The following is a 17,177-nucleotide window of genomic DNA, read 5'->3' as shown; positions in this document are numbered from 1 at the left end:
GATTATTATCGATATCTGTCGAATTGTTTTGTTTTTACGATATCTTGTGTTGTGTTTATGATTTTGCAACACCTTGCATGATATTCTAATTCAATATAAAATTTTAGAGCAGGAGCCCGTTAGAATTTTTCGAGACTATCCTAATTATTGAAATTCTATGTCCAGTTTCCTAAACTTGTAAGTTAAGACCAGAGTCCAGTGGGAGTAACCGGCACGAAAGCGGCACCTAGTGTACCTTTTGTAAGTTCGTTTGTATTTCAATTGGCCAAATCAAAAGTTGCCTGGAAGAGAATAAGAGATATATCTCTCATATGGATGTATTCGTGTTTGTTTGTACTGTTTTTATTGCAATTAACCTGTCTTATGTATGTACCTACAATAAATAATTGATATTTACATAGATATATTTTGTGCCGACTGTCTTCTAGTTACTCTTTGGTTCTTTAGCCCGAGGACTGGCCTGCGCGCGCGCTGATACTATCGCATTGCCGGGACTCGGTTATTCGGACTTCACCAATTGATCCCATTTTGATATCGCCTGAGCGACTCACTTATGAAATAAGTAGGTAAATAAATAATCATTTTAATTTCTTAAGTACGTTCCTGCAAAGATTGAATGTATCCCGCAACCGACGCTTGTTATTGTCTTTGATTTATTAACCGCCGCGCCAAATCTCAATTCGTCTGTATTTTTTTTATGTTTGTTCCACGATATCTCCGTCGATACTGGATCGATTTTGATTTTTTTTTATTGAATGTATATGCAGATACAGATTAGTCCCATTTTTATCAGAACCCAGTTCTGATGATGGGATCCTGGAGAAATTGAGTCCTCAAATATGAAAGGCATACATTGGTGATTTTTGTGTTTTTATAAGAACAACATGCAATACGTACGGAACAGTGACATTTGGTGCAGTGGAACTGCTGATGATGGTCAGAACGGAACTCCTCAAATCTGAACGGCACACTTATAGTGACTTTGGTCTTACCATACCATATTATGGTGGCTTGAAGGATTTTAGAACCACAGTGTGGTACGAAAAGTCGTAGGCCAAGTCATGAAAATAAATTTAATATCTTCTCATTCTGAATGATATGAAAATTAAAATCAAATATTGAACAAAAAAAAGTATTCGTAGGTAACTTAAGGCACAGTATAATAAAGAGTACTATCGTACAGTATGGCCACTCCCACTCCCCGCTGAATGTGCCACCCACCCCCTCTCGGTTACCTCACAGTTACCGCCTGTCAAAAACGCGAACAGTCGACCTGTCATATTTCACTCATACAAGCATGGTACGCGTTCACCTACACGAGCTTAGAACGTGTGCTAGGAACGCGCCTCTTTCATACATTTGATGGCCAGTGTCCGAGGTGTGCTTAAGGTGTAGTGTGATTTTGTAGAAAAATACGCTCACATTTTTTTTAGAAATGATCGAGAGTTTATAAACATTAATACAATTTTAAGTAATATTAGAGTGGTGAACCCTACAGCCAAAGAGATACTTCTGCGGAAATGGCGCTGGATAGGACATGTCTTACGAAGGCCAAACAACCTGTCCAAGCAAGGGTTGACTTGGAATATTCCCGGATCAATTGGGAGAGGTCGCCCGCTAACTACCTGAAGGCGCTCGGTGGAAAAGGAGGCTGGCTTAGTGGGCCTCGGCTGGGCGCGCCTGGAGGAGGCCGCAGCGGACCGGGAACAGTGGAAATCCTCTCTAAGAGCCCTATGCCCCTGATGAGGGACAACAGAATATAATCATCCTCGTTAGGGTGGTGAGTAACGAAATAGATCAATTTAATAAAGTTTAGTTCGAATAAATCCTGTCCTTCATAATTATCTCTTGTAAGTAAACCCTATTGTAGTTAAGAACAGGTTTTCATCCGAATCTGATAAGTCGGTTACTTACAATAAACTGTTTTTGTCATACTTAGCTCTAGGTCTATTAGAGCCTAGAGGTCCTAAAGATATAACTAGAGCTTTTTCTGCCAAAAAAAAGAAAAAAGAGGGATATGTTTTTTCTCCAAAGCCTAATCGCTAGTTACAGTAGTGATAGTGAGTCTTGGGTTTAAATCCAGGAAATGACATTAAATTTGCATTGAATAGAAGAAATTTTCCATGTTTCACTATTAACTTTAATTCCATATACATCTGTACCCACTGAACACGCGTGCCTTATTTGACATTCATTATTGACATTCTAATATTCTATTTAATAATGCAAAATTGTAAAACATGGAAAAACAAATTGTTTGTTTTAGGTAGTTTAAATTGCACCCCAGTCAAATTTGTCCCCCTGTACCTTATGATGTATTTTATGAGATTGATGCACGAAATGTTATTATAATGTTTGTTTGTTTATTTTATTATTCAAACCCGAGCTTGTCCTTAAATATATTTTCAGCTTTAAATACTATAATTAGATTTAAATTATGAGAGTGCAACACAGTGTCAGTTTGTTTAAACCAAATTGGGCATTAATTTGAATATTATCGTTTAACTGATCTTTGAATGTTGTCAATAAAAAACGATAAGGCGTGTGAGCTGCATAATATGCAGATTTAATGTTTGAAGATTTCAAAGTGTGTTTTTATTTCAGAGTTGAAGCACAGATTATTAATAAGTTACTAACGTGACAGATCCTTCACTTGTCCGAACCGACAAATACCTACGTTTTATTTAACTAATACTAATAAGTTACTACTAGGGCTTCCAAATACCGGACCTATTCCGATACCGTTACTTTTTCCGGTATTGGCGACTTCAATACCGGGATCCCGGGATCCAGATGTTAAATACCGGACCTTATCCAATACCGGTATTGGCGACTTCAATACCGGGATCCCAGGATCCAGATGTTTTATCATTTTCGCGCGACCATACTTGCCTGCCTGTATTAGGTATTTACTTCCATGATATGATCATAAGCGCTGGTAGCCTAGTGGTAAGATCGTGCCACTTTCGATCCGGAGGTCGCGGGTTCGAACCCCGGCTCGTACCAATGAGTTGTTCGGAACATATGTGCCAAATGCCAGTCGCTTTTCGGTGAAGGAAAACATCGTGAGGAAACCGGACTAATTCCAATAAGGCCTAGTTACCCTTCGGGTTGGAAGGTCAGATGGCAGTCGCTTTCGTAAAAACTAGTGCCTACGCCAAATCTTGGGATTAGTTGTCAAAGCGGACCCCAGGCTCCCAAGAGCCGTGGCAAATGCCGGGATAACGCAAGGAGGATGATGATGATGATGAAATGATCATAATCTGACAAAGCGTGGTCAATCTGCTTTCGTGGTCAAGTTCATATAAACATTGATTCGTGTCAAACTCTACTTAATCATAAAATAAAGACGTATGCAAATTCAGTGCTAAAACTATCAAGTTCAATATTTTTTCATAAAATGATTTTTTCCCCTCACTAGCTCGGAAACACGTGTTTTGTCCTTTAATACCAGCGGGTAAAAACGCATTTTATCCACTAGTGGGTAAAGTAATTTGACCTTGAATAAAGTCAAATTAATTGCTTTAAAATTGATAAAAGTAGGTGAATCTAGTAATAAAGATGATTTACCACCTGTGGAACTACTGGAAGCAGTGATAAACGCATTTTTTGCGTTGCAGTTTCCTCGCTATAGTGAGGGGAAAAGTTTTGTGTTACACTCGGGTGCAAATGTATTTTACTTCTCGTGTGTTAAAAAACTCGCAAGTTCAGGATTCTATTCTGAAACCACTCGCTTCGCTCGTGGTTCAACTATAGAATCCTTTCACTTGCTCGTTTTTCAATTCCACACTCGGTGTTAAAATACAACTTTGCCCCCTTGTATAACAAATAACTATTAAATGCTCGTGCATAAAACTCATTATGATATAAAATTTGCTATTGAAGGTTTTGGTCATCATTTTAGCTTAAACGGCAGCTTGAGGCGATTCTCCGAAATGCCGAAATGTGTATTAAATTTGATAAGAACTTATTAATTTTATACTACCGTGCGCGGCTGGCGTGTAGGGTAAAAGAAATTAAATTGTGCGTAATATCTTATTTTCTGTATTTTATTGTCGATTAATATTAATTGTTTAGACTTAAGTAAACGGTAAAGGTGTGAAATAGTTATTTGTTATACAAGGGGGCAAAGTTGTATTTTAACGCCGAGTGTGGAATTGAAAAACGAGCAAGCGAAAGGATTCTATAGTTGAACCACGAGCGAAGCGAGTGGTTCGAGAATAGAATCCTGAACTTGCGAGTTTTTTAACACACGAGAAGTAAAATACATTTGCACCCGAGTGTAACACAAAACTTTTCCCCTCACTACATATAGCGAGGAAACTACAACCCAAAAAATGTGTTTATCACTGCTTCCAGTAGTTCCACAGGTGGTATATCAGCTTTATTACTAGATTCACCTACTTTTTTCAATTTTAAAGCAGTTAATTTGACTTTATTCAACGTCAAATTACTTTACCCACTAGTGGTTAAAATGCGTTTTTACCCGCTGGTATTAAAGGACAAAACACGTGTTTCCGAGCTAGTGAGGGGAAAAGATTATTTTTACACGCCAGCACGTCGCCATGGTTAGGTACTTAAGTGATTTTGATATAATTTGTAAAGTTTTTGAACTTTTATATTTTTAACCCCCGACGCAAAACCGACGGTGTGTTATAATTATAAGTGTGACGCGCCTGTCTGGCTGTTTGTGTGCCTGTCTGGCTGTTTGTGTGTGTGTCTGTTTGTGGTATCGAAGCTCCCGAACGGAGGAACCGATATATAATTTTTTTTTGTTGTTTGTTTTGAAAGCTGAATTAGTCGGGAGTGTTCTTAGCCTTTTAGGTTTTTTTTTTTCTTAGGTTTTTTTTTTAATTTTAATTTTGTGGTTAGGTTATTCTAACTTCAAGCAGGAAGGTCTAGGTATCTAGTATATCTGTGTAAAAATATTTTTGTTTGTTTATCTTTACGTAGGCAATAATTTGAAAGAAACATCATATAATTTTATATTTTTAATAAAGAAGAAAATTAAATCGAATTGATTCAATGAAAATGATATAGACTTCTCATCCCTTCTTTTTAATCTCACATTGTTTCAAACTCTTCGCCATGATTTATCGACAAACTTAACAATAGGTACCGCTACAAAAGCCGTATCTCATATAAACAACAGGTCATAAAACTTCTTTGAACCGCAAATGTAACTTGGTAGATCACAAAAGCGCATGTAACCGTCAAGAATGTATGACTCCATTGATTTCGGATTGACATACACTCTTCCAGTCAATTTAGTTTCTGTTAGAACCATTGGCAGGTTACATTTTGAATTGACAGGTTATAAGTTTGTGTACGTTAATTGCTCTATCAATCAGGATTGTCAATATTTATTTATTGACAGTTTTTTTTTCTTTAATAAACAGTTCATTTTCACCACACCAACTGGTAAAGGCATTCTTTGCTATTCGAAAACAGATAGCAAAATTGCATTTTATCCACAAGGGGGCAAAGTAATTTCATGCAAATTTTAACCCGATGTCTTAATATGTCTGCTAGATTTTACCCTATAAATGATGATTGTGAATCAAAAATATTGAATAAATTGATGAATTTGATTTATTTTGATGTTTTATAGTCAGTATTTTGTTCGTGTTGGTGTGGTGAAAAATTTTGTGTTTCACTCGGTGGCAAAGTTTGTTTAATCTTCGTGCCTTGATACCCTCGCAACGCTCAAGATTCCACTTTTTGAACCACTCGCTACGCTCGCGGTTCAATATTGGTGGCTACGCCATTGTGAATATTTATTACATTTCTAATTATTTTCATATTACTTTAATAACCCACATACACACACACTACTCGAACGCATCCTTTTTTTTAATATATTTTTATGTATGGCAATATCCATTCCTTCCCCCACCTCACCTCACCTACAAACGTCAGTGTAAAAGACAACGACCGCCGCGGACGCTTCCAAAAGTTTATATTCAAGTTTAAAAACTCAAAATTGTTGAAAAAAGGGAGCGCTCCCACAAGTGACGTCACGTGCATAAGTTTCAATCAAGATCACCGAACTGTGTTGAAAATAACTCAAAAATTGGAGTGGCGGACATCGAGCTATTTGAAGAAGGTGAGTCCCGGCTGCTCCAAGTGTTGATCCTTACGACCCTGATCCTCCCTATACATATATTTCATTATTTCGCTCATATTTACATTAACTCACGCTCAAAAATATATAATTTCCTCACATATTTGTTACAAACGCACAACGTGACTTCGCATTTAATTGTTTCGCATCACGCTTATTTAATAGTATTTCACACTCAATTATTATTAAACATCAGTTATTTTACTCATTCTTCAAAATTAAAAGCTTATTTTGGTAAAACTCGCATAATTCGCATAATTAAATGTAAAAAGTTGTTCGCCGCTTGCACCATATATACCTACACCTACCCGCCATTTTAAAATCATTAAATACTTATTCGCCGCTCACCGCACTTTTATTATTCAACTAATTACGCATATTGATAACTATTTTAAACTAACTTTTCGCAAAAGATGGGTGGTGGAAAGAAAAATGAAGCTGGTACAAGCGACGAAGATGTCATGATTACTTTTCTCGAACATAAAAAACAATTTCTGTTTCAAATAATTCAAGAAGTCTATAACTTAAGCTTAATGGTTTCCGACGATGTTTCTCGCACGCAGTTCTTAGCAAGAGCTCAATCAGTAGACAAAACGCGTTTAGATTATATAGAAACAGTAGATAAACTTTTGATTGAACAACTCAAAGAAAATCCTGAGGCTCAGCCGAGTTTTAGTATTTTAAATACATTTGACGAGTTATATTGTTACATTAAACAAAAGGAAACCATACTGAAGCAAGAGCTTGAGGACCAAAAGAAAAATAATAACTTTAATACTAAGTTACCCCCGCTTCAACTCATAGGGTTCGATGGTACACCTACTAAGTGGCCAGTCTTCTATGAAAATTTCCGCAGTGTTATACACACTAACACTCGCTTAACAAATGCTGAAAAGGTCCAGTACCTTATAGGATGTCTCAGCGGAAAAGCACTCAATGTTGGTTCCGGAATAACCGCTACCTCAGAAAATTATGAAATCATATGGCAAGCTCTTCTAGCAAAATATCAAGATACTAGGGTACAAGCTTCTATCTATCTAGACCAAATGTTGCAGCAAAAAACTGGACAGTCTGTAGATAATATACTTGACAACTTTTGTTCCGCTGAAGCAGCCTTACAACGCTTGAAAATTGATAACTTATCAGATTTCATTATAACACATATTGCCTTAAGCAAATTGGATAAATCTATGATTGATCTATTCGAACAGACTCATAGACCAATTGATAGTCCTAAATTTAGTGACTTGAAAAAGTTTTTAACTGAACAAAGTAAACTTCAAGTACTCCACTCACAGTCTCGCTCTCAAACTAATAATAATAATAACAACACGCGCACTCAAAATTTTGCTAAACCCGCACCGCAAATTAATAAAATAAAAACATTCTGTACTCAAGTCGCTCAAGTTCCTCAAGTTTCCCAACCTCAAACGTCAAGCAAGTCAGAAACTGTTACTCAGCCTCGACCATGCAAAGTTTGCAACTCTCAACTTTCACACCCGCTATTTAAATGCGACCATTTCCTAAAACAAAACACTCAATCGCGTAATGACATAGTACGTCAACACACATTTTGCATAAACTGCTTAGGTTTTCACCATATCAGTACTTGCAAATCAACAAACAGATGTTCGATTTGCAATAAAAAACATCACTCTTTGCTACATTACGATACCAATTCTAATTCCCCGCGATCAGCTGATTCCACAAGCGACAAGAGCAATATAAGTATAAATAGTCAAGCAGGCGCGACGGCTACAAGAGCGCCGTGTCCAAGCTCTGCGAATATTCCGTCTCTGTCGCACTCGCCGCGTCAGCCGCGCTCGCCCACGGCGAGTACTGCTCGCACGCAGGACAGCGAGACCGTCTCAGTTGTAAACGGGCCGCGCACTCCCGCTAATAAAAATAACAACCTCGCGTTATCTGTTAACGTTCCCGCGCAGAATTTAAATACTGAAACGCTAGTTTTATGCCCAACCGCGACGGTTTATGCATATAACAATAACCAAAGACATAGTCTCCGCGTATTTTTAGATACAGGAGCGGCTACTAACTTTATAACGAAAGCTTGCTGTGAACGTTTAAATTTAAAGGTCATTACTGAGCCCGCTGTGATTAATGGCATAGGAAAAATCACAGATACCACATTTGGAATAACGCAACTCACAATACATTCTCGTTACGACTCACGCTGTTCCTATACCGTTTGCTGTCGCGTTATGGATGACATTACCGACATTTTACCTGGAACTCAACTCGAAGCCACTCAGTTAGAACACCTGCAAGGCCTGCCGATGGCTGATGACGAATATTACTTACCGGGTGAAATTGATTGCTTGATAGGCAATGAATTATTCCCTACATTACTCGGACCGGGAAAAGTAACTTCACCGACCTCGACAATTATCGGTCTCGAAACTACTCTAGGATATATCGCCGGCGGAAGAGCCCTGTGTTTACCTCAAACGCTCAATAATAACACTCACTCATTAAATTCTCACAACGTGGAAAAGACATTTTTTTGCCAAACGGAAGATTTTCGTCTCGATCAATTAACGCAACGCTTTTGGGAAATTGAAAATGTCCCAGAAAAAAACCATTTTAGTCCCGACGACGAAGCATGTGAAAAACATTTTCAGTCAACTTATACGCGCGGTGACGACGGTACCTATACTGTCGCTCTCCCGTTCAAACACTCGCCCGCCGAACTAGGATCATCTTACTCTGCCGCGAAGCACCGCTTATTGAATCTAGAAAAGAAACTCGACTCATCTGGTTTACGGTCAGATTACAACTCAACTATTCAAAATTATATCGATCAAGGTTATTTAACAAAGGTTCCGAATAATTTTCAAAACACTGATTCTTATTACATACCGCATAGAGCCGTTTATCGCCCGGACAAAGAAACTTCAAAAACGCGCATTGTACTGAACGCTGGGTGTAAAACGACCTCAGGAAAATCCTTAAATGATTTACTATATACCGGACCAGTTTTACAGAATAATATATTCGAATTGCTATTAAATCTCCGCATATTTTCAATCGCAATCTCCGCAGACATCGAAAAAATGTATTTTCAAGTCAAACTTTCTCCTGATCATCACTCCTTTCAAAGAATTTTGTTTAGGTTTGATTCCAACTCACCCATTGAAATATATCATTTCAATAGGGTTTGTTTTGGCGTCTCAAGTTCACCATACTTAGCTCTGCGTGTCGTCCGACAGCTCGCCGCGGACAGTCGCGCGTCGTACCCGCTCGCCGCGCACGAAGCCGAAAATCATATGTACGTTGACGATTATGTTAGCTCCGTTGATGACGTCGACACGGCTGAGAAAACATATAAAGATATGACCGCTATGTTCAAAGAAGGAGGTTTTAATTTAGTCAAATGGATTTCAAATGATAGTCAACTCTTGTCGCGAATCCCATCCGCACAAAAAAGCCCTCTCGCTGTGAAATTCGATGATGATCCCAACGCTGATACAAAAATCGTAGGTATGCAGTGGCAACCTACTGATGACAATTTCCATTTCAAAACAAATATAGATTTTCCAGAAACTTGTACAAAACGCACGATTTTATCTGTTACTGCGCGCTTATTTGACCCTTTAGGTCTCATAAGCCCCGTTGTAGCTTATATGAAATTACTCATTCAAGAATGTTTCAAACTTCAACTTCAATGGGACGATGAAGTGCCCGACTCCATTATTTCCAAATGGAAACAATTTCATCTGGAACTTCCACACTTATCAAAAATTGAAATACCGCGCCACATTGGCATCACAGCTAGTAACAGAGTAACCCTAATTGGATTCGCCGATGCCAGCCAGCAGTGCTACGGTGCTGCCATCTATATTCGCGTAGATACAAATGAAAACTCAATCGCTCACTCAGTTAGACTACTCACCGCTAAGTCCAAAGTTTCCAATCCAAATAAAACCCTCGCTCGCTTAGAACTCTGTGCAGCTTTGTTACTTGCTAAATTAATACATTCTGTTCGAAACGTCCTAAGTAAACGATGCACTGTAGATAAAATTTACGCTTTTTCAGACGCCACTGTGACTCTTACATGGATTCATTCTCCAGCTTATAAATATCAAACATTTGTAGCTAATCGTATCGCTCAAATAAATGAATACTTACCCGCAGCGCATTGGTTTCACGTTCGTGGTGTAGAAAATCCGGCAGATATTGTTTCACGACCTGTAACGCCTCTAGGACTAATAAATAACTCACTCTGGTTCCATGGCCCGCAATGGCTGTTTGATCCAATTAATACATGGCCTGTAATAGAATTTAAAATAAATAATCACAATCAGGATTTGCAAGAAATTAAAATCACATCGCTCCCCGCACAAGTCGTGTCTACGTTCGAACCTACTCATCCAATTCATAACCTCGCCATGCGATGCGCGACTTGGACTAAATTAATCCGCACACTTGTTTACGTTCTCCGCTTTTTAAGAGTATTAAAATCGCATGGTACTATAAACTTAAATGATTTAGAATGCGCAGAGACCCGTGTATTACTCTATCATCAAGAAACTCATTTCGCCCGCGAGCTTGAAGCTATCAAAAAGAATAAATTAATTCCTAGTAGATCTGTTTTAAAATTACAACCGTTCATTGACGACAAAGGTCTGTTAAGAGTTGGAGGTAGACTCACTAATTCTCAATTAAGTTTTGATCAAAAACATCAAATACTGTTATCCGCAAAAGGTAGAATAGTATCGCTGTTAGTAGACTATTACCATTCGTCGAACCTGCATACCGGTCCCGAATTGGTATTTACATTAATTAGACAAAAATACTGGATCATCGCTGCTCGTAATTTAATTCGTCAAAGAGTGCACAAATGCAACTCCTGTTTCAAACTCAAACCAGTGTCGACCCAGCCACCGATGGGCGACCTTCCCGCCATCCGTGTCTCACAAGTAAAGGCATTCGTACACACGGCTGTCGATTATGGCGGACCGTTTTATATCACGCATATACGCCGGCGCGGAGTTAAAAGCCACAAGGCTTACATATGTCTCTTCGTTTGTTTAACAACAAAGGCTATCCATTTGGAATTAGTTTCTGATTTGAGCACGGACTTATTTCTTGCCGCTTTTAAACGTTTCATTTCACGCAGAGGCCCTGTTTCTATTTTATATAGTGACGGAGGAACTAATTTTATTGGCGCGAAACACAAACTAAATGAAATTTACCCACTTATACAGTCCACTGATTACAATAATTATTTAACCAATTATCTCGCGCAACATAAAATTCAATTTCAACATAGTCCACCTTATGGACCTAATTTTAATGGTTTGAGTGAGACAAATATTAAATCTGTTAAAGCACACTTATACAAAGCTATAGGTACTCAAATTCTAACCTATGAGGAATTTAACTCAATTCTTGTTCAAATTGAAGGCTTGCTTAACAGCCGCCCAATTTGTGTCCTATCTTCGGATCCATCTGATCCGACCGCGTTATCTCCAAGTCATTTCTTAAACGTCACCCCGCTTAAGTTTTTACCCGCTGAGAAAATTGACACTAACATCTCAAATAATATGCTAACTCGCTATCAACTCTTAAATAAAATAGTTCAAAGCTATTGGAACCGTTTCAGCACTGAATATCTCACTTCCCTTCAGCAACGCAATAAATGGAATACTCCATCTAACCCTGTGATAGTGGGAACAGTTGTTGTCATTAAAGACCATAATTCTCATCCTATGTTTTGGCCTCTCGCGGTTGTTTCAGAAGTTTTCCCTGGAAAAGATAACATCATTCGTGTCGCTGAAGTAACTACCTCTTCAGGGACTTATGTCCGTCCCGTAACTCGGCTCTGTCCTTTACCTACGCAATAATTTAACTTAATATAGTATACCTAAACTTAGTTTATAGTATAAACACATAGTAGTTTTAGTAGTAATCATTTCAAATTATAACTTAACTCAATGTAGAGGAAACCTCTAGGCGCCCTGAAGTTGGCTACGCCATTGTGAATATTTATTACATTTCTAATTATTTTCATATTACTTTAATAACCCACATACACACACACTACTCGAACGCATCCTTTTTTTTAATATATTTTTATGTATGGCAATATCCATTCCTTCCCCCACCTCACCTCACCTACAAACGTCAGTGTAAAAGACAACGACCGCCGCGGACGCTTCCAAAAGTTTATATTCAAGTTTAAAAACTCAAAATTGTTGAAAAAAGGGAGCGCTCCCACAAGTGACGTCACGTGCATAAGTTTCAATCAAGATCACCGAACTGTGTTGAAAATAACTCAAAAATTGGAGTGGCGGACATCGAGCTATTTGAAGAAGGTGAGTCCCGGCTGCTCCAATTGGAATCTTTCGCTTGCTCAGGTATCAATATTAGCACGTGCGGTTAAACAACTACTTTGCCCCCTTGTAAAACAAATAACTATTTAACTATTATTAATTTTATAGCTTTCTTTACGGCCAGTTTGTATATTTTCAATCCAGAGGTCGCGGGTTCGAACCCCGCCTCGTAGGTACCAATGAGTTTTATGGAACTTAATGTCACTTATGTGCGAAATTTCATTTGATATTTGGGTGAATCAACTTTTCTTTGCCAGCAAAATTTCGCATACTTCGACTACATGTGGTCAGAAAATTTAATTGGGATTTAGTCTAATTAATGTATACTTATTATATTAAAGACAAATATACTAGCTACGCAATACAACATGTAATTATAGGATTTCCTATTTTATAAATTTGTTTCGAGCAGTGACCCAGTGGACATAGCTGTCCCTCACTTTTGTATGATAAAATCCACTGGGTCACATATTGTTTTAATTAAAAATTAATCGTTTTTAAATTTTTCCCTAATTGGTATACGTGAAATAAGGATCTTTATTCACTATTATTAGGTTAAAAATCACAAAAGTAGACCTAATAATAAGTAAGGGTAATTCTTGCAAAAAGCAAGAAAAAGTTGATTCACCCATTTGCCAGCCGCTTTTCGGTAAAGGAAAAGATCGTGAGGAAACCTGACCAAGGCCTACTTACCTTTTGAGTTGGAAGGTCATATTTTCATAAAATTAGTGCCTACGTCCAATCTTAGGATTAGTGGTCACATCGGATCCCAGGATCCCGTGAGTTGTGGCGAATGCCGGGATAACGTAAATAGGGTGATGATATTGTCTTTTTAGACTCCAGCCAACCTAATCTAATCTGCCACGTTCTCGTGGCTAACAAACACAGCTGTCTCTGTCGCACCAATAAGAAAGAGCGAAAGAGAGAGAGAGAGAGAGAGAGAGAGAGAACTACTATGCGCTACCTGTAGCTAGAATGCCCTTTTCTTTCCATCAAGCTCCATTACTTTTAAAGTTTGACCCTAAAAAAGCCCTAGTAACAATCTAGTATTGTCAACATAATTGGCTTCCCCACATGCCAGGAGTTTTTCCCATGGCCGCCATTTTAGGAACGATTGTTGCCCAAGATGGCGTCGCTAACGAGCGCCGTATTCGGCGCCGGCGCAACCAAATAAGGGCTTATGTCGCTGTGTGATTATTGATGATTTGGATGTGTTTGTTGGTAACTTGGTAGCAGAAATAGCTATGTGGGAGATTGAAATATGTACTTGAAAGCGCATCAAACAACGTACGGAAAGCTTCGGAGTGGTTAAGGCCAATTATTTGCAGAAAACGATGCAATCCATACTATCCATACTATACTATATACTATATATATATACTATAATATTATAAATGCGAAAGTAACTCTGTCTGTCTGTCTGTCTGTCTGTCTGTCTGTCTGTCTGTCTGTCTGTCTGTCTGTCTGTCTGTTACGCTTTCCCGCTTAAACCACGCAACCGATTTTGATGAAATTTGGAACAGACAATCTTTAGACCCCGAGACAGAACATAGGCTACTTTTTATTTCGAAAAAAAGGGATGAAGGGGTTGAAAAAGAGGTTGAAAGTTTGTATGGGATTTCTTAATTTTAAATGATAAAACCATGAAACTTTATATTTTAGCACTTGATAACAAATCATTAAACATATATTTAAAGTCACATACAGGTCGAACGCGATTAATTAACATTATTTTTACCTTTAAAATAAACATGGTGGGAAATAAACATTAACTAAAAGCGGGTAGATTATATTTATTTGTCTACCCCGAACATTTATATAAATTAATATCGGGTAGTTTTGTGTTGTTTACATCTCCGGTGACATTTTGCTGGGACGTCAGTCTTCCGCGACCACGGCCAGTGCAACCTGGCCGAAACGTTGGGAAAAAAGGTAAAAATAATGTTAATTAATCGCGTTCGACCTGTATGTGACTTTAAATATGTGTACAAAGCGCGAGAACTTAAAGTGTTATATCATTAAACATCTTGATAAGGGATAGGGATAGGGATAGGGATAGGGATAGGGATAGCGATAGGGATAGCGATAGGGAAAGCGATAGGGATAGCGATAGGGATAGCGATAAGGATAGCGATAGGGATAGCGATAGCGTTAGCGATAGCGATAGCGATAGCGATAGCGATAGCGATAGCGATAGCGATAGCGATAGCGATAGAGATAGCGATAGCGATAGCGTTGGCGTTAGCGATAGCGTTAGCGATAGCGATACGGATACGGATACGGATACGGATACGGATACGGATAATATGGGTATCGTTAGAGGGATACGGATAATCGGTCGGCGGTCTCTTACAATCAATGTGCTCTAAGACGATCGTTGCTTGCTTGCTTGAAGATTACGTTTGCGATAAGTATAAGCAAAATGTAAAAAATTGTAAGGGATAATAGAAAAAAGTACTTTTTACCCACCGATCATAGTGTCGAAATACGGGCTATGTGGGATGTTTATAAAGGTTTCCCCAGCGTATATAGAATTACCTACGCTGTGGTCGATGTGTAATATTTCTACAATCATTGCAAGCAAAAGTATTATGTGCAATCGAAATAATCGCAGATAAATATACCTACAGAGAAACCTACGGTCCCTACGGATCCAAATGAAAATCTTAATGAATACTTTTATTACGCGGGCGAAGCCGCGGGTAAAAGCTAGTAATATTATAAATGCGAAAGTAACTCTGTCTGTCTGTCTGTCTGTCTGTCTGTCTGTCTGTTACGCTTTCCCGCTTAAACCACGCAACCGATTTTGATGAAATTTGGAACAGACAATCTTTAGACCCTGAGACAGAACATAGGCTACTTTTTATTTCGAAAAAAAGGGATGAAGGGGTTGAAAAAGAGGTTGAAAGTTTGTATGGGATTTCTTAATTTTAAATGATAAAACCATGAAACTTTATATTTTAGCACTTGATAAGAAATCATTAAACATATATTTAAAGTCACATACAGGTCGAACGCGATTAATTAACATTATTTTTACCTTTAAAATAAACATGGTGGGAAATAAACATTAACTAAAAGCGGGTAGATTATATTTATTTGTCTACCCCGAACATTTATATAAATTAATATCGGGTAGTTTTGTGTTGTTTACATCTCCGGTGACATTTTGCTGGGACGTCAGTCTTCCGCGACCACGGCCAGTGCAACCTGGCCGAAACGTTGGGAAAAAAGGTAAAAATAATGTTAATTAATCGCGTTCGACCTGTATGTGACTTTAAATATGTGTACAAAGCGCGAGAACTTAAAGTGTTATATCATTAAACGTCTTGATAAGGGATAGGGATAGGGATAGCGATAGGGATAGCGATAGGGAAAGCGATAGGGATAGCGATAGGGATAGTGATAGGGATAGCGATAGGGATAGCGATAGCGATAGCGATAGCGATACGGATACGGATACGGATAATATGGGTATCGTTAGAGGGATACGGATAATCGGTCGGCGGTCTCTTACAATCAATGTGCTCTAAGACGATCGTTGTTTGCTTGCTTGAAGAGTACGTTTGCGATAAGTATAAGCAAAATGTAAAAAATTGTAAGGGATAATAGAAAAAAGTACTTTTTACCCACCGATCATAGTGTCGAAATACGGGCTATGTGGGATGTTTATAAAGGTTTCCCCAGCGTATATAGAATTACCTACGCTGTGGTCGATGTGTAATATTTCTACAATCATTGCAAGCAAAAGTATTATGTGCAATCGAAATAATCGCAGATAAATATACCTACAGAGAAACCTACGGTCCCTACGGATCCAAATGAAAATCTTAATGAATACTTTTATTACGCGGGCGAAGCCGCGGGTAAAAGCTAGTATAATAATAATAATTTTGGTATTTATGTAAATTATTCGTCTTTGGTAGGCGTTTGGCCGTTGGCGCTGGTAGCCTAGTGGTAAGAGCGTGCGGCTTTCGATCCGGGGGTCGCGGGTTCGAACCCCGGCTCGTACCAATGAGTTTTTTGGAACATAATTATGTGCGAAATGTCCTTTGATTTGATTTGTTGGTAGTGACCCTGCCTGCTACGCCGCGGTCCCGGGTTCGAATCCCGGTAAGGGCATTTATTTGTGTGATGATCACAGATATTTCGTCCCATTAATGCAAATACCGACTAAGTGACTTTTTGACGAAATCGGGTTTTTAGCACCTATAGAATAAGGTTTTCAAGGGCTACAATATGTTAAAACCCATGTATTGATACGACGCTGCATTCAAAAGATAGCTTTCGCATAAAGTTACTTAATGGTCAATTTGTTGCATTATAAAGTGCCAGAATGTGATATGAATATTTAATATAAACTTTTATGCTTTATCCGCCAAGTAGAACCTTTTAATGGTGTATAGTGTTTTTTTGCATTTAAACATTTTGTTAAAGTAGCCATCTTATGTTCTACAAAAAAGTTTAATGTGTACATATTTGATTTTTGCAAATAAAACTATCAACAAAATTCTTTATTTTAAGCCAGGCTAAATACACCAAATGTCTTTAAGATGTTTTTCCAGAAGATGTTTGTTTACAAACATCAGCAGTGTCATTCTACCAAAAAGTTGTATAGGGACTATAATTCGTTTTGCATGTAATGTGACGAAGGAAAGGATAACGATCTATTACTGCAAATACCGACTATGTGTAAATAG

The 17,177-nt window shown here is 38.2% G+C and overlaps 1 protein-coding gene across 1 annotated transcript in view; it reads left to right on the top strand.

Annotated features, from left to right (window-relative positions):
* The window catches only part of LOC125226931 (laminin subunit alpha-2-like), a 162,876-nt gene that overhangs the window by 28,705 nt on the left and 116,994 nt on the right, over positions 1 to 17,177 (top strand). The gene's annotated exons all lie outside the window — the stretch shown is intronic.

Source organism: Leguminivora glycinivorella, chromosome 6, assembly GCF_023078275.1.
Source record: "Leguminivora glycinivorella isolate SPB_JAAS2020 chromosome 6, LegGlyc_1.1, whole genome shotgun sequence".
Lineage (NCBI taxonomy): Eukaryota > Metazoa > Arthropoda > Insecta > Lepidoptera > Tortricidae > Leguminivora > Leguminivora glycinivorella.
Note: the sequence above shows the minus strand (reverse complement) of the source record. Positions and strands in the feature narration are given on the sequence as shown.